The sequence below is a fragment of the Grampus griseus genome, assembly GCF_964374135.1.
Source record: "Grampus griseus genome assembly, chromosome: 4".
Taxonomy (NCBI): Eukaryota; Metazoa; Chordata; class Mammalia; order Artiodactyla; family Delphinidae; genus Grampus; species Grampus griseus.
In genome coordinates this window covers 21,389,606-21,412,233 of record NC_138997.1, presented here as the reverse complement: position 1 = coordinate 21,412,233, position 22,628 = coordinate 21,389,606, and the positions used below count along the sequence as shown (strand labels likewise).

General features: G+C 40.6%; 1 protein-coding gene across 1 annotated transcript in view; it reads left to right on the top strand.

The window, feature by feature from the left end:
* RNF150 (ring finger protein 150) overlaps window positions 1-22,628 on the top strand; it is a gene marked incomplete at its 5' end in the record, with an annotated part of 246,768 nt that overhangs the window by 112,106 nt on the left and 112,034 nt on the right. The gene's annotated exons all lie outside the window — the stretch shown is intronic.

The window sequence follows — 22,628 nt, the reverse complement described above, 5'->3', positions numbered from 1 at the left end:
AAGAAGATGAGTGAAGTAGGAGAACTTATAGTAGCAGATATCAGACTTGTAATAAAGTGACAGTAAATAAGACAGTGTGGTATTGGTGCAGGGATAGACAAGTCAGACAGTGGCATAGCAAAGGAAGTCCAGAATCAGACCAAAATATATAGGATCACTTAATTTAAACAGTCTCCTTTGCACTGTAGAGAAGAAATGAAGGTCTTTTAAATAAATGGTCCTAGATCAATTAGAACTATGTGAAAGAAAAGGCTCTTTGAACCCTACTTCATGCTACTGAAAAAATTAAGATAGATAGCAGATCTAAGTGTGATAGCTAAAACAATTTAAGAGTGATAGCTAGGGCTTCCCTGGTGGCACAGTGGTTGAGAGTCCGCCTGCCGATGCAGGGGTTGCGGGTTTGTGCCCCGGTCCGGGAAGATCCCACATGCCGCGGAGCGGCTGGGCCCGTGAGCCATGGCCACTGAGCCTGCGCGTCTGGAGCCTGTGCTCCGCAACGGGAGAGGCCACAACAGTGAGAGGCCCATGTACCACAAAAAAAAAAAAAAAAAAAGAGTGATAGCTAAAACAATTTCCTCCTTTTAGAAAAAAGCATAAGTGAATATTTTCATAACAGTGGGATAAACAAAGATTCCCTAAATAGGAAATAAAAAGCACTAACCATAAAAAGATGGATAAACTGGACTTAATTATATTAAGAATGTGTATTCATTAAAAGGCTCCATTAAGAGAGTGAAAAGTTAACCACACAGTAGAAGACATTGCATTACATATATGCAAAAAAAACCATATTTAGAATAAAAAAATCCTACCAATCAGTAAGGAAAAGACAGCCAACCCGATTAAAAATTAGCAAATGACTTAGACACCATACGAAGGAGGATAACAAAATATCAAAAAAAAATTGAAATGACGCTAATAAAGTTTTCAAATATATATTGCAATTCACTTCTTTTAATTCTGTACTAATCTGAGGATCTGAATCGCCAAAGCAGATAGCTACAGAGAGAGTATATATATATCTTTTAATAGGAGTGCCTGCCCAGGGTGTAGAGTGCACCTGGAATCCAGCCACGATTGCTAAGCGCTTGCTGGAATTTGTGTTGTGAATTGGAGCTGCATGTCTCCCTATTGTTATTCACAGGCTTTCTTGCTCAAGGTTTTTTACTTCACTTAAAGCCTTCACTCACTTCCCTTGGTCAATTGAAAATATACTTGTGCTCACAAAAACTTGAAGAGTCCCTCTTGCGGGGACACCTACTGTTTGGAGTAGGAACGGAGCTGGTGATTATATATCTCACTGGGATCAGCCAGATATGTCCGTACACATGCGCATCTGCGTGCATGTGTGCGCACACACGCACACACCACAAAAATCCTGAAGGCTCTGCAACTGAAATACCCAGAATCAGAACGTCAAACATTCTAAATACCAAAATGTAGTCATTTTGGTCCACATATACAAAGACCTCTATTAAATAAAAGAAGAGCTGTAATTGACCCAGTACACAAGTTAAATGACATAAGCCCAGGAGTGGGTTTTTTTTTTTGAATTTTATTTTATTTTTTTAGACAGCAGGTTCTTATTCGTTATCTATTTTATACATATTAGTGTATACATGCCAATCCCAATCTCCCAATTCATACCACCACCACCCCACCACGCTGCTTTCCCTCCTTGGTGTCCATACGTTTGTTCTCTACGCCAGGACTTTAACAGTGGAAATTTTTTACCCCCCAGTCTTCCCATATTAATCATTGAGCACCTACTATCAACACAAAGCAAGGCTTTGTGTTAAGAAATGGGGATATGTAGGTAATAGAATGCCTTTTTCTCATTAATAATTCAAGGAATTTCCAGTCTTTAACTGGCTTTCCTGGAGGCAAAGTGATACAATAGAAAGAAGATGGGGTTTGGAATTAGCCAAGGCCGAGTTTGTACCAAACCTACTACTACCTGTGAAGCCAGTCCTCTGGCAGCTAATGGAAATGGTGTCCTCACATTCCTACCGGAGTTTTAGCTCACACTTTCTAAGCCCCAGATGGAAATAGGGGTTTGTAAACAGAAAGTCCACTTCTATTCATCCTGTTACTCACACCAAGGAGTGGAAACCAGATCAACTTTTGAATCTGCTTTTGGTCAGATAAAACCTTTAGATCTTTATTTTGGTGCAATACTGGGGAATTCTAATTCAACATCCAGTTTCATTTTTAAAAAGAAGCAAATTTAAATACACGAAGAACACATGAGACTGCCTTTCAAGTACCCAAGAAGATTGGGAGCGCTCAGGGTGCCCCAAATCAACTGCAACATAAGAAAAATATGATTATAGATCTAGCAGGAATTTTAAAGGCTCTGTGTGCAGTCCACTCACCGTATGTTAGAGAGGAAGAAGGTGCATTTCAGAGACATCTACTCAATAGGCCAAAGTCACATGTTTAATAAGGGCAGAACCAAGACGTGAACCTAAGTCCCCCAAATCTCTGCTAGCGGTCTTTCACTTTCCAGGAGTATTTTCAGAGAGCCCTTACAGAAGACCGTCACTGCCACTACCCCATTCCCACGTGTAGGTCAGCTTAATGTTCAGTACGTATGTCTCTGTTATGTTGAAACAAGGATGAGCCCAGGTTGCCTTCCAGCTCTTCTGTATTTTGGGTGTGTAGGTATAAATCAGTGGGCTATTCAGGGGATAGACTATAGAAGCAGAGGTGGGGATTGATTAGTGCCTCAGTTCTTTTCTAACCTTTGGAAATGAATAGGTATTTTATTTTAAAAATCAAAAGGCAGTATAATGAGTAAGCAGCAAATGTTGGAAACTTCGGAATGCCTATTAGGAGCTAGCCTCATACACAGAACTCTTTGTTTCCCACTGAGAATTAACTTTCTCAGACATCTGTAGTCTTCTTGCAAATGTCTATATGTTAGACCAGGTGTATTCTCAGTACAGTATAAACTCAAGTATATATGCATTTTGCTTTAAAGGAAGAAATAACTAAATCTGGTTGGTTCTTCCATGTTTTATACTCTCAAGACTTATTCTGAAACCTACATATATAGGTTAAGAACTGCAAAAAAAAAAAAAGATTTATTAGTCTCTAAAGCACTTCTTGATATTTAGGAATAACATGCTATTTTAAAAAGACTGTTGGGTGTGAATGAACATCACAGCTGGGAATCCAGAGCTTGTGCTTTATCAATGTACCTCCCTGTCCCTGGGAAGCTGATAAGGATTTTAGTAGAGACACAGCCTCAAATTTCCAAATGTCAACTAAAACGAACAAGCATCTTTTGTCTTATCAACCATGTCCAGTTCAATCATGTTTTACTGAGAAGATTAAATATGAAGGAACTTGACACTTGTCTCTGGTTTTAGCTGTGTTCCCTTCTACAGCTCCTGGTTGCCAGACTACACTTTACCAAGGGTCCTCTTAGTCAGTTCTTCCTGCTGCCACACAGAAGGCAGGGTTTAATTAGTTTATAGGAAACTATAGAACTAGTGCTAAACTGGTCATTCAGAGACAAAAGAGAAACGTACAAAGAATGGAGAAATGTACATATGTCTCATTTCTCATTTCATTCTAGTTCTTAAAATCAGAAATTCAAATTACAGCAAATTACAGCAATAAAGTGCTATTTTTAAAAATTCCATTCACTTAAAATATTTAAGGTATAACTAAAGTAAAATGTGTCCCTCTATCATAGTACATGATGTACTCAAGTTACCAATGGGTTGTGTTCCAACACTTAACATGTAAGGTGGGTTGGTTAACACCCATTTTGGTGTAGCCACTTTTCTCATAGGCTTCACCTGCAATTCAGGATAAATTTTCCAATAAAAGTATTTTGCACAGTGCTTAGAGCCTCATACATTTTTTAAAATAAATTTATTTATTTTATTTTATCTTTGGCTGCGTTGGGTCTTCATTGCTGCGCGCAGGCTTTCTCTAGTTGCAGCGAGCAGGGGCTACTCTTCGTTGCGGTGCGTGGGCTTCTCATTGTGGTGGCTTCTCTTTGCTGCGGAGCACAGGCTCTAGATGTGCGGGCTTCAGTAGTTGTGGCTCGCGGGCTTAGTTGCTCTGTGGCATGTGGGATCTTCCCAGACCAGGTCTCGAAGCTGTGTCCCCTGCATTGGCAGGTGGATTCTTAACCACTGTGCCACCAGGGAAGTCCCTTCATACCATTTTAAAGAAGCCTACTGATCCTAGGATTCTAGTTCCTGAAAAAATACTTCCTCTCTTACCGGGTGTGGTTGCAGCGTTGGTCATACCTGGTTCCCCTCCTGTCTCTGGGTGCTTCTTCCCTGACTCTTTACAGGCTCCTTCTCTTATGCTCAGCACTAAATGTGGAATTCTCAATGCTTGATCTTGGACTTCTTCCATGTGTCCCCAGCTCAAAGAATGGCTGGATCCCCCAGCTGTACAGGTGTGTAGATCAGAAATCTCGGGGTTATTCTTGGCACCAACCCCTCCCTCTGCGCTCATGTCCCTACAAGCCCTGTAGGTTATACCTCCTCACCTATCCATTTCTCTCCAGTGCTCTTTGAACATTCTGTGCCATTTGTTGCCACAGGGCCTTCGCTTGTGCTGTTTGTTGGAACAAAACCCCCTCACTTGAGCTTTTATTTTTTTTTTAAAGAAGGAAGTCATCTGCTGTAGTCGCTGATTTATGGATTCATTCAGGCCTGGAGGGAAGAAGAGTAGAGAGTAGAATTTTGAAGCTCTTCTCTAAAATACGAGGTAGAGAGCAATTGCTTGTGACAACCAGGATTAACTGTGATATTACAAAGGCAAACACTTTTGAAGTCCATGTGTCTTAAAGACAACTTCTTAAAAAAATAATCCAGCAAGAACAATTAAGTAGTTTCAAAATACAAAAACAGGGTGATTACAAGACATAGAATTGATGACACAAGAGCCACTAATTAGAATCCTGTCTCCGTACTCACCTGGGTCTGTAACCTCTTACCTGATGAGTATTCTCACAAACAACTGTCTTTTAGAAACTTTTCAGACATGATTCTACTAGCCATATATACATAAAATGTAGAAAATTAAAGACTAGACTTTAAAGTTCAAGGTGGGGGGGGCTTCCCTGGTGGCACAGTGTTTAAGAATCCGCCTGCCAATGCAGGGGACACGGGTTCAAGACCTAGTCTGGGAAGATCCCACATACTGCGGAGCAACTAAGCCCGTGCACCACAACTACTGAGCCTGCGCTCGCTTTAGAGCCTGTGAGCCACAACTACTGAAGCCCGTGTGCCTAGAGCCCATGCTCCACAACAAGAGAAGCCACAACTAGAGAAAGCCCATGCACAGCAACAAAGACCCAACGCAGCCAAAAATAAAAAAATAAATTTATAAAAATAAAAAAGCTCAAGGAGGTTATAATTTCCCACCTCCTCGTTTTTCTTCTCCCGCCCCGACGTGTGCTGAGAAATTTCCTACTCATTATTGAGAGTTCAACTGTAATGTCAGTCCTCCAGAAAGCCTGTCCTGACTCCTACCCCTATATCAGGCTCCTTTGTAGAACATTCCCAGAGAATCTCATTCTTTTTCTTCTTGAAAGTAACCTCAGTTTGTAATTGAACATTTATGGCTAGAGATTTTTAAAAATTAACATCTGTCTCTTCCACTAAACTTTAACCCCACGAAAGTAGGGAACGTGTATTTTTTTGTGTTCCCATCGCTATAGCCTCAGAGCTTAGCATGGCACATTGTAAATGCTCATAGATGTTCATTGCATGCTGTGCAAGGAATGGCCTGAAAACAGTACAGAACCACTGTAGGTATAACGAGTTTGAGAAACTGAATTCAGAATCCTAATTGGTTTCTGGTACACAGCCCCATTCTTTCCACTCCCTTTAAGAACCTCCCTACCTGCCCTGACCTTGGTGGGCCTCCCCTATCTGCAAGCTATTCAGAGATTTAAGCAGCTACTGGTATTCTGATGGCCTAAATCAAGGGCTCACTCAAAGCTGGGCTGGGGAAGAAGAAAGGTGAGAACGAGGAAAGACCTGGAAGGGAAACAGAATGGAAATAGAGTGCTGGCCAAAAGTGGGGCGAACATCCTCAGTTGTGGAGGGTGTATGATTGCACAGAGAATCTTATAGGGCTGCTCCCCTTCTTCCCAAAGGCTCTAGTGGTTGAACTGCCCTTCTACTTCCATCCCCTGTGGTCCTCACCAGGACTCCGCAGAATAGAAGAAAATGCAATCTTTGCAGTACCTCTGTTTTGCAAAGCATGTGGTCAGCAGATGCACCCATGACCTTCTTCCCCTTCCCTGGGATTTCAGGGGTTGTGGCGAGACCAGGCAGGGAGTGCGTGCGCACTGGGGATTGCGTGGATGTAGGGGATTGGAATGTGGCAAATGTTACTGAAGTAGAGAAAAGCAATGGCGAAGGTGAGGGAATAAGGGAGGACAAGCCTTTCTCTCACTCCCTACGCCATCAGTCCCCTCAGCAGACTTCAGCAAAGTTTGTCCAGGTGGTTTGCAAAGGTTGTATTGATAGTTCAGTCCAGTATCAATATATGTGTGTGGCGGGGTGAGGACCACTGCCTAGCTCCCTCTGCAGAGTCTCCTGAGAGAGTTATACCACGCGGTACGTGTCCTTTTCTATGGGGTGAATTACTCTTGAAGCTAGCACCCATTGCAGTACCGTTTTGTATGGTGTGTTTACTCCCTAAAAATATTCCCATGGCCCTTTCTCTTCTCAAAATTCAGTCCTTTCCTAACTGTTTATTTTTACCTCTCATACTTGGCCCAATAAGTAATAAGTAATTTTGTGTCTGCTCAAGAGATAGAGCCCTACCAGGGCAGAAAGAGAATGAGTCTCCTAAATTAATGGCAGTCACTTTAGAGTCCGGGGGGTGGGGAGGTGGGCAGGTTAGTTCATTCTTACTGCAAAGAGCTATTAAGCACCTACTGTGTGTCAGGCGGTGTTGCAGACATTAGGCGTACAGTGGTGAATAGTACAGGGAACGTTTTTTCCCTTTTGGAATTGAGAGAGCACTCCTTGAAGAGCTTAAACGTCACAACCGGAAGAGACCTTGGAAATGATGAAAGCTGACCTCCTCATTGAGAAAATGTGGCCGGGTAGGGAAGGACCGCTCCCAGGAACCCAGGTCTCTTTGCCCTGCCTTCCCTCTGCAGTTCTTTACTCTGGACCACATCTGGCTTCGTTCTAAGCTGCCAGCCCTGTTCGAATCTTAGTTATGTCACTTGGTGCATGCATGCTCCTCCTTAAAAGGTCAGTGGGATTAAGCTAAGCAGTATTATTTTCACTGCAAACCCAGGGAGGAGAGGCATTCTCTGAGCTGAGAAACCTACTGAGTAACTCACGGGGGAAGCATTTCCCTAAGACAGAAATAGTGGGTGTTTATGTAAGCACATCATCTTGACCCAAGCTCTTAAACATTCAGTGTGGCGTAGTTGAAGATAGTGAGGAGAGGAAGGAGGTGGGGAGGGAGCTGGATTAAGGGCTGACATCATAGATCCGTTCTTAGAATGAGAGGCTGTTGACAGAACTATGATAGGAGTCAGACAACCTGTCCTTAATCAAACACAATAAAGGCTGTGTTGTGCATGCGACTTTCACAATACAAAGTTCAAGAAACACTCCGGTGAAAAGCATTACTAATTCTCAGAATTGTAACTCTTCAATTACTGCTGCTTTGACTGTATAATAATCTGTAATAAAATTATTTGCTCTTTCTAAGCAGACCTGAGGTAATCCCCAAACTGAAGTAGGAACTTACACCATGAAATGATTTCAGGTGATGCATGGATCAGTAGTGCAGATATACATATACACACACATGTATCAACCACATCAGATCCATTATTTCACAAATGTTATTCATTCGTATGAAAGCAAAAGTTCAAGTGAGTGAATTTAAATAAAAATGAGGTGAGTTTTTATTGTATGTAAACTGCTTAAAATTCTTTCTGACAATAAGCACGTTTAAATCATTGAACAAACTTTAAATAGATTTCAGTTATTGATACTATCTTTAGAATTTTGGACCATGCCTTTAAAACATCCTGATTATTCAAGAAAGTCTTTTCTAATTAAAAAAAAGAGTACTCTCATTCCTGTAACTCTCCTTCATTAAATAAGTATTTACTCTTTTGCTTACATTTAATACAAAAATCTATTGAGTTATTTTGGATATTGTTTTAAACCAAAATTAGGAAAATAAGTTCTGTAAAGAACAGAAAACAAATTGAAAGATTATAAAAAGGAAACTAAAAAAAAAAAAAAGCCATCATTAAATTTGGTTTGGGGCTTCCCTGGTGGCGCAGTGGTTGAGAGTCCGCCTGCCCATGCAGGGGACACGGGTTCGTGCCCCGGTCCGGGAAGATCCCACATGCCGCGGAGCGGCTGGGCCCGTGAGCCACGGCCACTGAGCCTGCGCGTCCAGAGCCTGTGCTCCGCAACGGAAGAGGCCACAACAGTGAGAGTCCCGCGTACCGCAAAAAAAAAAAAAAAAAAATTTGGTTTTATCTTTAATCCTCCTAGGAGACTATATAAACTACTCCTTCCATCTTCTTTTACAATTAAGAATAGAAAACAGAAATCTCTATTGAATAATCATTGAAACTGAAAAAACAGGAGAGAAAGGAGTAGAGAAGACAAACGAAGAGGAAGTATTAACAAGAATGAGCAAGAATTGGGGAAATAGGAGAAAGACAGAAGATGGTGAAAGAGAGAAGTATAAATAGAATAATATCTTTAGAGAAGAGGCAGAGGAAGATACTCCAAGAGTTAGGCTTTGGTGGAATAACACAGAGTTCAATTCACTTTGAAGGATTTCTGATTAAACTTTTAAAGCTATGTTACATTTGTACAACCAGAGACATAGTGGGACTAACATGTCTTGATGTTCCGTAAACCTGATCAAATGGAAATTTTCTAGCCTATATCTTAAGTCTGTGCATCTCAAACATTTTCCCAACATAATTATTCAATTATAAGTAAAGTCAGACTCATTTATTTAATTCCTTTTCTGTGTGGCAATTTTCAAAAGGCCACGGATAAATTAGTCCTGAATGAGTCATTCTGGTAGTTATTACGCCATAAGACTTGCAAAACTCAACTGAGAAGCTTCCATCTTGTTATACTTATTTATATTCAGTGCCATTTGTAATTGTAGCAAGTTGAAATAAGTTTTGAATAAGGATGACTATCTCGAGGGTTTAACATTTGTGAAGCCTCCCAAACAAAATCCATGTTGAAATATAACATTTTAGGCAACATCTCATTTGAGTTGTGAGGCAGCAGATTTTTAACAAATCCCATTACCTTTGTCTTGACCTACATGTGTGCCAAGAACAAAGTCAAAAATTTTAAGTCAACGTTGGCAGTTGTATTTATCCTGAAGTTGATATACTTTGAACATCCTTTGATTTGTGCATGAAAATTTAATTGCATTTACTTTTAATATTCTGCAAGTTATTAGTCTAATACCTGCCTGGCAATTTGATATTGCTCAAAATTGGATATATTTGTTGATAAACCAATATATCTTGCGTACTTAACAGTTTGTAATAACGATTCAAGGGGTAAACCTCTCTTGCATCCAGAGGTCTAAAGATTTTCCAGGATTAAAAACTATAACCAGGATTCTTCCTTATATATACTGACCCGAGGAATCAAGAATGTATTTTTGAAATTTGTGCTTAAATAGCTTATCCTTCTAGTTTTTGAACTACTTAAGTGAATAAAATTTAGACTACCTAAGTGAATCTATTCACTTAACTCCTTAAGTGAATAAATTCAGGACTATCTGCTAGGAGAGATTTGGAGACAGAATTTCTCTATACTGGTTTCCTTGAAGAGGCTTACCTGCCTTCCAAAACCAATTTTCAAGTCCATTTCAACTCCTGATCTGATAAAGCTCTTTCTTCAGCTTTGCTAGGAATGAATATAATGGAAATGGTTTCTTTCCAGAGTTCAGGATGAGTTCAATAATCTGAAATTGTTGCCTGCAATCCTGAGTTATATTTTCTCTTGAAACCACATGCCTGAGTGTTTGTAACAAACAACATCGCCATTCCCCTAACCTCACTGTCATTAAAGCAGTTATTCCACGTCCAGACCATAAGGATATCCATTCCTAGGTGTTGCTACATCATGTATACCCTTGATAATAAGAATTAAAACCTTAAACTGAAAAAAAAAAAAGCTATCAGCACTTCAGTTAGACTTTCCAATATTACCGTTTCACTATGGTATATGTTTGGTATATGGTATATGTTTCAACCTTAAGAGTATTTTTGGGTCTTTCTCTTTCAAGTGTGGGATCAGCCCATCAACAGAGTCTGTTCCTTATTTGGTATGAATGATACCCGGGCCCTGTGAGTTTCAGTCAATACCACCTCTCACACTTCGATAACAACAGGAATTGTCAGAGTCTTTTCTGTTTGTGAGGTGGAATGACCTCTTCGCTGCCCTTTTTTGGAGTGTCAGGGTTTCTGAAAGGTGGATTTCCAGAGTAGTGAATTCTCAGAGTAGAACGTGTTCTGCCTTCCCTACCTTGAGAATGCCCGCAAAACTCAGGGCGGGGTGGGGGGTAGATTCCGGGTCTGCAGCCTCAGCAGCTGCAGTCAGCTTTGAGAGGCTTTGCCATCTAGAGTAGATCTGCCCTCACTGATTGGGAACTCCTAGGTTACAGACTGCTGTTTGTCTTTCACAAATATGAAACTGCACTATTTTTGGAAGCGAACTTGGCAGCGGCATGTTTTTGCTGTGTGTCACAGATCTTGGAACCCGCGGGTTGCAAGGAACTTAGAGATTCTTCAGACGAATCCTGCAGAAGCTGATAGTTCAAGGTCACAGTGCAGGCGGAGGAGGAGGTGGCGTCCAGAAACCGGGACCCTGGGCTACTGCACGCATTCTTTCAGTGTTACCTAGCACCGCACTATCGTGTTTCAGAGGTGCTCCTCTGCGGGCCCGGCATTGCAGCGAGCAGGCCAGCTCAGCTCGCCCCTGGCTGGAGGATGTGAGCACTGGCTTAAAGACCTGAGTGCCGTCCCCAACCCCGAGAGTCCATGATGGTCCCTGTCTTAGTCAGCTGAGGCCACCATATCAAAATACTACAGGCTAAGTGGCTTAAACAACTGAATTTTATTTTTTTTACGGTTCTGGGGGCTGGGAGTCCAAGATCAAGATGCCAGGAGGGTTGGTTTCTGGTGAGAACTCTCTCCCTGGCTGGTAGATGGCCGCCTTTTTGCAATGTCCTCACAAGGTGGAGAGAGAGAGAAAGCTCTGACGTCTCTTCCTATAAGGACAGCAGTCCTATAGGATCAGGGCCCCACCCTTATGACCCTGGGTAACCTGAATTACCTCCTTAAAAGCTCTGTATCCAGATACAGTCACCTTGGGGGTGGGGGCCTTAACATCTGAATTGGGCCTTTTAAATAGAGTCCGCAGGGAACCGGATTGGACTGTATGTTGGATAAATTTATTTTGCCCTGTTATCTACCTGGATTTCAAATAGAGGCTCTTTAGGGAGCATTGATTATCTGGGCTTCCTAAAGTCAAGTCAGAGTACAAATTTATCTGGAGTCTCGACAGCACTGGGCCACTGAACCATACTTTGACAGTAATATTTGAATTCAAAGGGCATATGGTGAAAAGTATGTCTCTCTCGCTCCTCTGCCCTCATCTGTTAATAGTGAATTCTTTACTTTTATACAGGTGGTCTGTGCATTGACGAGCAATCTGTACGTGGTTTTTCTTTTTACACAAATGGTAGCATACTGTACTCACGGTTCTAGACTTTCCTTTTTTCACTTAACAATAAATTATGACAATTATTCAACAGCAGTGCATGTGGATCTAATACATTTATATACTTTGCATTTTATAAAATCTGTGAAATACTTCATTGTGGATATACCACGGTTTTCTAACCAATCTCCTCCTATTGATGACCTCTTAGATTATATTTCTAGATTTTTAATTCTCTCTCTCAAATATATAAACTGGGCTGCAGTGAGTATCTTGATAAATATTCACATATGTACATACACGTACATCTGTAGGATAAGTTTCTAAAAGTGGAACTGCTGTGTCAAAAGGTATGTACAGTTTATGATTTGCTGGAGATGACCATATTTCTCCCCATCATGGTTTGTAGAAGAGGGTTTTAAGTGGGTCTGAAATGTGACAGAGTTTGATGGAAGCAGAGAAACTACACAGATTTGCTTTGCACTATCTGTTTGCATTGGCTCACAAATCTCATATCCTGGAATGTTCTCCCAGGTCCTTTCTGCCTCGTGATCCCCAGCTCAAACTCTTCTCTTCCATGAAGTTCTCCTTGATGACAGTTTTCTCACTTTTATTCTTGATTCGTTCCACACGATGAACCTTCTGTACATGGAATCAGGAAATCTAATTCCCTATAGATATGACTCTCTAACGCTTTGCTAAATACAGTTTTCCTCTTTAAATATTTCTTGTGTGTATGTTATTTCCCTAACTAGATTCCATAATGAAAAACCAACATTTACTTTGCTTCTATAATAGTAGTATATAATTTTTATAACAGTTAATAGGATAAAAAAGAACTTTTGCATTCATATTTTATTGTTTCATCAATGTTTTGAAGTAGCCATAGCAATAATAATGATAAAACGTTCTCATATTTACATAAACTGTTAATAATGTATAAGTATAATATATAATTAATATATAATAATTCTTATTGTTATTATTATTTCATCACGGAGGTGAAGAATTTGAGACACAGTGAGATTAAGCGCCCAAGTCACACAGCTATGAAATGGCAAAGGCAGAATTTAAACCAGTGTTAACGAGTCCAAATCATGTTTCCTTCCCACTGGCTCGCGCTTTCTTTTACATTTAGTAGTGCTGAGCCCTCAGTAAAGAGCTGTAGATTGAACATAAACTTGCCTCCAGACGATCCAGGTGAAAACCAGGTGGGTGACAGCCTTGAGTGGAAATGTACCCTGCGTCTACTGCAGGGAACCTAGCAAATGGATCGTTTTGCCCTTCAGGGCTGCCAGTCTTCAGGGAATACCTTTTCTCGTTTTTGCAGAGCCTGGATTTCCTCGCTGGCAGGCCTTGCTTTGGTCTTGATGCCTTTTAAATGTGGTTTTTGTAGTGTGGCCAGCACCACAATGACGTCACTCACGGTTCAGTATTAGCCTCTGGCTTGGCTTCGGGAGGGCTGGTTACAGAGGCAGTGGGTTAAGTGTGTGAGCATGAGCTCCACAACCAATACCGGTATTCATGATAAGTAAACCTGCAGACGAGTCTTCTTCTTGCCTCCCGCTTGCGCCCTTGGTCTGATCCGTGCGCAGATCAGCTGGGTTCTAGAGTGGTCTCTCCCGTCAGATCCTCCGGGCCTTTGTCTTGGTAACTCCTCTTGGGGGGGTTGGTGGGGGGGGGGCGGCAGGGAGGGATGTTAATCTGGCTGCAGCTTTCAACACTTTGCCCTCTTTAAAATCTTTCCGGAGTTGGCTGGGCTGCTTGGAAGCAGGCGAGACCTTGGATTTCCACTCCAAACGTGGTTAATCTGCTGGCTCTCGTATTGAGGCTTTCCACGAGCCATTCTCTTGGAGGAACTAGAGGCATGCGTGTCTCCCTGTGGCTTGCGGAGGTCTAGAGGGAGCTGAGGTGGAGTGGGTAATTATTTAGGAAGCTCTTTTATTCTCAGATGCTGGCGGCAGCTATATTTAGACCCTAGGAGGCAAATTACCACTGTTATGCCAACACCACCCACGCAGGCAACATTTTTTCATGCCAGGCCTGTCATTCCTCCCGGCCAGTGTTTTATGATGAGTGATTGTCACTGCCTTCCTTACAGTTCTCTCCCCAGGTTCTTGTTCATGGCTGCATGCCTGCCAGTGTGCTGGGATTTGGGTTTGGGGAAGGGGGGTGGTAGGAGCTATTAGGGAGAGAGAGGAGAGAAAGGAGACAGGGAATAATTATCCTTCTCAACTCAGAAATAATGGCTTTAACATTTATTGAAATCAGTGCCTGGTTGAAGTCAGTCTATTCAAGCAGGATAAAGACCTTAGGGAAATCATAAACAATCTTATTTCTCCAGGCCACATAAACACCTAGGAAAACCAGGGGCACTCACTATGATCAAGGAAGTTCTGGCTCCCACTGCATGGCCCTGGGAGGCCTACTCCAAAACTATGTCCCACTGCCACCTTCACTATGGTAGGCAGCATGGTGCCCCCTCCCCCCAAAGAGGTCCACATCCTAGTCTCCAGGACCTGTGACTGTGTTGTCTTATATGGCACAAGGGACTATGCAGATGTAATTAAGTTAAGGATCTCGAGATAGGGAAATTATCCTGGCTTATCCAGTGTAATTATAAGGATCTTATAAAAGGGAGGCATGAGGATCTGAGAAAGAGGAAGAGATGTGATAAGGAAAACAAAGGTTGGGGTGATGTGACCACAAGCCAGGGAATTCAAGCAGCCTCTAGGAGCTAGAAAAGCCAAGGAAACAGGTTCTCCCCTAGAGCCTCCAGAAGGAGCCCAGCCCTGCGGACACCTTGACGTTAGCCCAGTGACACCCATTTCAGACTTCTGATGTCTAAAACTGTAAGTTAATGAATTAGTCTTGTTTTAAGCCACCAAGTTTGTGGTAATGTGTCACAGCAGCAATAGGAAACGAATACACCCACCAAGACGGATTTTGACACCTGTAGGGAAGATGCGTCTCTCCCGAGGGTGTCACTTCTCCATCCTCTCTTCCTCTCATGGATCCTGGGGAGGACTGTGGATCCCACTGTTCCTGGTCACCTGCTTCTCTGTTCCAAAGGTCATCCCTCCAGTCCTGTGTGGGAGGACACAGCGCATGGAATCCCAGCTCTTTTCCCCAACAAGAAGCAGAGCCCTCTCCGTGTAGCACTGACACCAACTTCCAGAGTTGCCCCTGGGGAAGTGGTGGGGGAGGATTGCTAGTTAATATGCCCAGCTCACCCTTTGAAATAGGTGTTTCTGAGTGCCTCCACCCCACCAGGGAGGACCAGGGTCAGAGAGCCTTGTCATGCCCAGGAAAGCTTCCCTCACCCAGTTAAAGGTGGAGCATACCATGGTCTTCCCTGGGCTGCTCTGGAACAGACCGTGAACCCCTCTCCTGCTACAGCGCAGGTGCAAGGCCCAGGCCAGCTGACCATGCTGCAGCCTCCTTTTCCTCCCTCAAGCCTGCCCCAGAGATACAGCTCTACTGCTCAGCCTTCTGCTTTATCTTCCTCTTCTCTTCCCAATCCCTTGTTAACTCTTTATCTCCTGATCCCTAGCAAGTTTGTCTGACAATTCCTGTGCATGCAGATGGAAATTCTGAGGATGAGAAAAAGGTACATTAAAATGCACCCAAGTATACTAAAATTTTAAATAAAGAGAACTCAAGCTGGAATCATTACCACACATTCTTTTTTTTTTAAAGTAGAATGGATCAATTTAATTAATTAATTTATTTTTAATCAAAGTATAGTTGAGTTACAATATTATATTCATTTCAGGTGCACAATATAGTGATTCACTGTTTTTATAGATTATACTTCACTTAAAGTTATTACAAATCAGTGGCTATATTTCTCTGTGCTGTACAATATCCTTATTGCTTATTTATTTTATGCACATTCGTTTGTGGCAAGGAATCTAAGAACTTGAAGAATTTTTCATATTATCAATAAAATCCCTTCCTCCTGGGAAGAAGCCAAGTTTACTATATTGTATATATTTTCAGAAGACATTTTGATTCTGATTTTTTTAAATATATACAATTTTTATGTTAATTATACTCCAATAAAACTGGAAAAAGTAACAACACCAGCCCCCTAAAAAGCAGTATCACCTTCTATATTTTGTTTGTGAAATTCATCTTTTGTTGAAAAAGGCTGTAGTTCATACATTTTTGTTACTCTTTGTATTTCATGATATGGATATTCCACAAATGATTTATCCATCCTTTTGTCGTTAAGCATTTCAGTTGCTTCCAGTTTTTAACCTTTAAAAATTTTTCTCCAATCAACATCTTTGTCATGTCTTTTTAAATTTTTTATTGAACCATACTTGATTTTACAATATTAGTTGTAGGTGTACAGCGCAGTGATTCCATGTTTTTATAGATTATGCTCCATTTAAAGTTATTACAAAATAATGACTATATTTCCCTGTGCTGTACAATATATCTTTATTGCTTATTTATTTTGTACATGGTAGTTTGTGTCTCTTAATCCCATACACATATTTTACCCCTTCTCCCTTCTCTTTCTCCACAGAAGACATTTTGCATTATTTTAAGAATTTTAGTTCTTGAATTGACTCCATTAAGATTTGGACTCTCTGAAGATGATTAACATGATTCCAGTCTTTCCACATTTGGTGTAATTATTCTATCATTACACTGGGGAAAAAAATCAAACACACTTTTCTTTGCTCTCTAAATTTATCCTTTAGTTAATATTATTCCCTTATGACTTATCGTTCTTAAATTTCACTTAGAATATATTTATTTGTTTCAGATTTTCAAAGATGCTTTATCGGTTGCCAGCAACTCACATATGTAACTGTCTTTTGCCTTAGTTAGACTCTTATTTAACGCTGAAGTCTTGACTTTCAGAGTGGTGTTTTCTAGTGAGGAAACGAAGTTTTATGGTTGTACTGTTAGAGTGGCTCGGAGGCTTCAGAAACTAATATTTGCAAAAGATTTTCCAGAGGAAAGTTGTTAGTGGAGTGACGAAAGCTATCATTTTGTTTCACTTCAGAGATGTCTACAAAAGAGAAAGCAAGTAGCAATTTCTAGAATAAGCAAAGGGAAACATTTCGCTCCAGATAATGAACACTCTGCCTTGTCTGTGGAGGCATCACATGGAGAGCCTGGGATGGGTGTCTGAAGAAGCCTTTGGCTCCTTGATGTTTACAGTGCAGTCTTGGGGCATGTGTCAGCCAGTGAATATAAATGCCAGAATTGCCATGCATTAGCAGGGTTGTCTAGAAGAACCTAGCTATAATTTGGAAAATTCAAATAAAAAACAGATCCAAAAGAAAGGAAAAACCATTCTTTTTCATTTTGTTCATTTGTTCTTGATTTTTTTTTCTTTTGTTACTGGCCACCGTCTCTTTGTACAAGTCAGTCAGTGAATTTGCTCCCGTGTCTAAGGATTTTGGCAAAGCTCTCTCTGAACAAGAAGTGAAAGGCTCTTAATTTCTCTGGTTGGTAACCTATGACTGGCTGGGTCTTTCCAGAATCAGCCTGTCAGCACTCACCTATAACTTGCTTCTGCTACTGCCTCCAAAGCCAGATGATAAATAATTAATAAGTCCTCAAGATTTGTGTTCCATGTGGTTTAGGAAAAAAAACAACAAGGAGATAGAAAGATTGTGATTTGATGCTTCAGTTTACACAGTTAGTTGTTAATATTACAGGGTAAATGTCCAAGAGTTAGAATTTTTTTTTTAAGATGTTGGGGGTAGGAGTTTATTAATTTATTTTTATTTTTAATTATTTATTTCTTTTTGCTGTGTCGGGTCTTCGTTTCTGCGCGAGGGCTTTCTCTAGTTGTGGCAAGTGGGGGCCACTCTTCATCGCGGTGCGCGGGCCTCTCACCATCGCGGCCTCTCCTGCCGCGGAGCACAGGCTCCAGACGCGCAGGCTCAGCAGTTGTGGCTCACGGGCCCAGCCGCTCCGCGGCATGTGGGATCCTCCCAGACCAGGGCTCGAACCTGTGTCCCCTGCACTAGCAGGCAGATTCTCAACCACTGCGCCACCAGGGAAGCCCCAAGAGTTAGAATTATTGATATGAATATTTAAATGATTTTGCTTCTTCCAGGAAGCTTAGCTTATACAAAGTGGCAACATCCATCTGTAAGATCATAATTTATCTGTTACCAGTCAGTTACTTTCATCTTTCTGAATGTTTTTAAAGCCTACTTAGAAGCTGCCACCGGCTTCCTTTTTGTCTTGGGTAAGCTTCCTAGGCCTCAGTTTTCTCTTTTGCAAAATACGGAGTTTGGACTTGGCAGGTGGTCTCTGGGTGGCTCCCCGAAGTAGAGCTCTGTGGTTCCACAAGAGTTCTCCATAGCTCTGCCCACATCAGGAATCTCCTCCGTGGACTTTCTGTGGATGAGATTAGGTAATCAGGAACCAGATGCCACCACCAACCACCACGATAATAAAGCCTGTCTTGAAATTCCAACTGGATCCACATTACCTTAGCTTAAAAGCCTCTTGATGCTATTTTCCAAAAGTGATGTGATACGTACTTGGTAACCCTGGAAACCTCACTGACACCAGCACCTGTGCGCTCCAGACCTTAGGGCCACGTTGGAAGCAACCAGGGTCTGGGCAGTAATGGGGTTAAACCTCTATGGCTTGTGATAGCCTTTGCTGGAGGGGCAACCAAAATGCTTAAAATAAGGGCTGTCTTTTCCATTGTACGTATTCATGAGAACTACCAATCAGCGTTTTCAGTGTGTGGGGTGCTGGGTTGTTTGTGATGGTCGTGGTACTGTTTTGCTGTTATTTAATATATGTCTGCAAAATACAAATCAGAGACAGTTTTACAGTTGACTTTAAAAGTGAAAAGTCAAGTAAAATTTTTCCATTATTAGATTGCTGTGTAAGATAAGCCCCTATTAATTGCTGTATATTGAGCTTCAAAGAATTCAGGTCATATTGGAACAGGAGGACAGAGGGTTCCATGAGGGAATTGTTCCCATATAAAAGACAAGTGGAACTAATGTGTTTGAGGATTATAGGAAATGTTATTTGTAAGCACGCGCAGAAATAGTAGCATTGGGGGTGGAGGGAACAATGGAAATATGGAAAAACAGGCAAATGGAAGAATGATGCAATTATTAACTTCAGGAAAAATGAAGAAAAGGTGTGTAAGTGTAATATACTACCTGGCTCTACAGTGAACAGTATTTGCATTGAATATTATTGATTCATCCAATGAGGGCTTAGGTGGTGATGTAGGGATGGTAGAGTGAATATGAGTTAAGTCATCTACGATGACAGGATGTCAATAGAAAATGTTCAAAATTAATAATCCAAGAAATGTTAGTATAAACATATTTGGAACTATGGAAGGAAATATCAAGAAGAGTTGGTCCATCTGAGAACCACCAGTTTAAATGTATGAGTTTTGCAATGACACAAAGCGTTTTACTAATAGGAACATAAATTATATTTGAGAATGAATGTTTTCCGTCTCCTTTGAGAAAGAACAAAATCATTTCTTTTTTTAAATTTTTATTGGAGTCTAGTTGATTTACAACGTTGTGTTAGTTTCAGGTGTACAGAAAAGTGAATCAGTTATACATATACATATAACCACTCTTAGATTCTTTTCCCATATAGGTCATTACAGAGTACTGAGTAAAATTCCCTGTGCTATGCAGTAGGTTCTTATTAGTATCTATTTTATATGTAGCAGTGTGTATGTGTCAATCCCAGTCTCCCAGTTTATCCCTTCCCCACTTATCCCCTGATAACCACAATGAGGTATCACCTCACACCAGTCAGAATGGCCAACATCAAAAAATCTACAAACAATAAATGCTGAGAGGGTGTGGAGAAAAGGGAACCCTCCTACACTGTTGGTGGGGATGTAAATTGGTACAGCCACTATGGCGAACAGTATGGAGGTTCCTTAAAAAACTAAAAATAGAGCTACAATATGACCCAGCAATCCCACTCTTACACATATATTCAGAGAAAACCATAATTCGAAAAGATACATGAACCCCAATGTTCATTGCAGCACTGTTTACAATAGCCAGGGCATGGAAGCAACCTAAATGTCCAGCAACAGAAGAATGGATAAAGATGTGGGATATATATACGATGGAATATTACTCAGCCATAAAAAGAACAAAATAACGCCATTTGCAGCAACATGGATGGACCTAGAGATTGTCATACTGAGCGAAGTAAGTCAGAAAGACAGATGATATCGCTCATATGTGGAATCTAAAAAAGGGAACAAATGAACTTATTTACAAAATCATTTCTAACCTTTAAAAAGTCACCTAACCTGGTTAGTCCATATTTTCTTCATCTGTAAAATGAAGGAGAAGATGATGTCAGGGTGGATGATAAGGCCTCTTCTAGGACCTTATTGCCTGATTATTTTATCCCATTCAAGTCTAGAAAGCTGACATCGGCAGAGCACTTAATTCAATGTTCAGGCAGAGCAAGCTTTGTAGGCTTTTAAAGAGGATAACATTGTTCCTTAAATCACTTTCCGTAATTAACTTTAATATCAGTAATCTATTCATGTAAGAAAACAGCTACTTTCCATGAGGAAGTTTTATATGCCTTTTCTTTTTATTTTGCTCTTAAGTTTGGCTTCAGTATTACTACCGAACTTGTGACATTCCTTTTGAAATGTCAACCCCTTAAGAAAAGAGAGTGTTATTTCTTTGTCTTAATCTTTTTATATAGCCATGATTTTACCCACTAGGCTAGCAAATATAAGTTGTGGGTAAGGTGACTGAGCAGCGCTATGCAATAGAAAAATAATGTGAGCTACTTATGTAATTTAAATTTCTAGTAGCCACATTTAAAAAAAAAGAAAGGAAAGCGAAACAGGAGAAATTAAATTTAATATATTTAATGTAACCCAATTAGCACAAATGTTATCATTTCAGTATCTTATCAGTGTTAAAGTATCTCAGTATTGTCAAATATTAATAATTTCTAATGATATTTTTCGTGCTGGTCTTCAAATTCCAGTGCGTACTCTACACTTCAGCACATCTCAATTTGGACGCTACATTTTCATCAGACATACTTGATCTGTATTTAGATTTTATAAAACTTACACTTGAAAAAAGTAGATTCTCCTACACAAGTTGTCTCAGACATACTTAGAAGTTTTCCAGTAATTGAGCTGAGTACTGGTTTTAAATTAAAATTTAAATTAACTAACATTAAAAATTCAATACCTCAGCCATACTCGCTACATTTCAAGTACTCAAGGACAGCATGTGGCTAGTGGCTACCATGTTGGACAGCAGGCGTTATAGAATGACTGATGTGTTCAGTGATTTCAGTGGATGCTCAATATCCAAAGAATATCCTTCTCCCTTAAGGGTAGAGATGGGAGAGAAGGATGGTTGACTGTCCCTTCAGATAGGTGGTTTGAATGGTAGTTTTCAGTAGCTAAATGTGACTGCAGCTATATGAGGACAAGTGGGCATGAGAAAGTATGAAAGAGCTACTTCTGCTAAATGATTTTTTTTTTTTAGTTAAAAAATAGGTGGGGAAGAGGGGAAGAGTTCATGTTTTTGCTTTTTTTTTCTGTGTGTAAACCTCTTGAAGAGTGATATTTATGAAGCAGTATATGTCACTAAAGTAAGCCAGTAGAGCAAGTATGTAGGATATCAGAGAACTATAAAGAAAGGAAAGAAGAAGAGTAGTACTTTTGGCACAGTTTGGGTTTACCCAGAAGCAGACCTAAGGCAAGGATTCAAGTACAAGCCATTTATCTGAGAGGTGATTCCAGGAAACACCAGTTGGGGAATGGAGAAATGTGGCAGGGAAGGAAAGAAGCCAATAAAGTGTGTGTTATTAAGCAGGTTACCACCATGAGCCACTGAAATTCAATCCCACTGGGGAGCTCTGGGAAATGGCCGGGAAATGTACCACAAAGTTCTACCAGCACAGGGAGGAGGGAGCTGAGGTATTTACGCACCAGCTTCCTCAGTCACTAGTTCAAGACTGCTCTCCAGTGGTGGTAATTCCTCCTTACCCACACACAGTCCTGAGTCTAGTGGTCAAGGAAAGCCGTTTACTCAAAGAAATCCAGGTGCTAGCAACTGAAATTCAGGACAGTGTATACTAAAATGGTATGTGCTAGGGGGTATGGGTGGGTAATGGACACCATCTGCTGCAGACACTCTTTGACTTACAGTGTAGAATGTATTGAACAAAGGACAAGAGAGGTATATTTCAGATCTGTGAAGCTTTTTCAAAATGCATACTCAGTTTTCCAACCTTCTCTCCTTCCTAGACCTGAGATCCTGATAAAATGGACCCACTTCTCCCTGTCCTGAGATCTACTGATAGAGGCATAAAGACCAAGGAGCCGTATAAACTTGATTCACTTACCCGTTAGTCTAAAAGCATTTCATAGCAATGTCCATCACAACCAGTTGCTAGAATTTATGGGTCCAGCCAAAGGATATGCAGTGTTTTCCATTTTGGAGTTTGGGCTCTGAGAAGCCATTTACTATCCACCAAGGTATATCATCAAGTTCTGTCATTTTTGATATGTTTTCTCAATATATTAACAGTTGGTCTTTTAACTGACCTTAATTATTTGTTGAATTCGTAATCCATGTCATCTTACCACAGGGAAAACTATGTGGGGACTCCCAGCTTCTAGAAACCAAAACAAATAATTTCTCTTAAGAAAGGGATTTTCCAATCTGAACTTTTAATGAAGGGAATTTTCACTTCTAGTTTTCAAAGACTACTGAAAACAACTTTGGAGAATACTAAAAAGAAACTAGAGATGAATCAAGGAAAGTAATGAGGCATTTAATAATTATGCAATGAATTGAGAATTCTGGGCCATTTCTACCAAACAAATAAGAAAAGTTATGAAAAGATATGATTCATGTATATTTC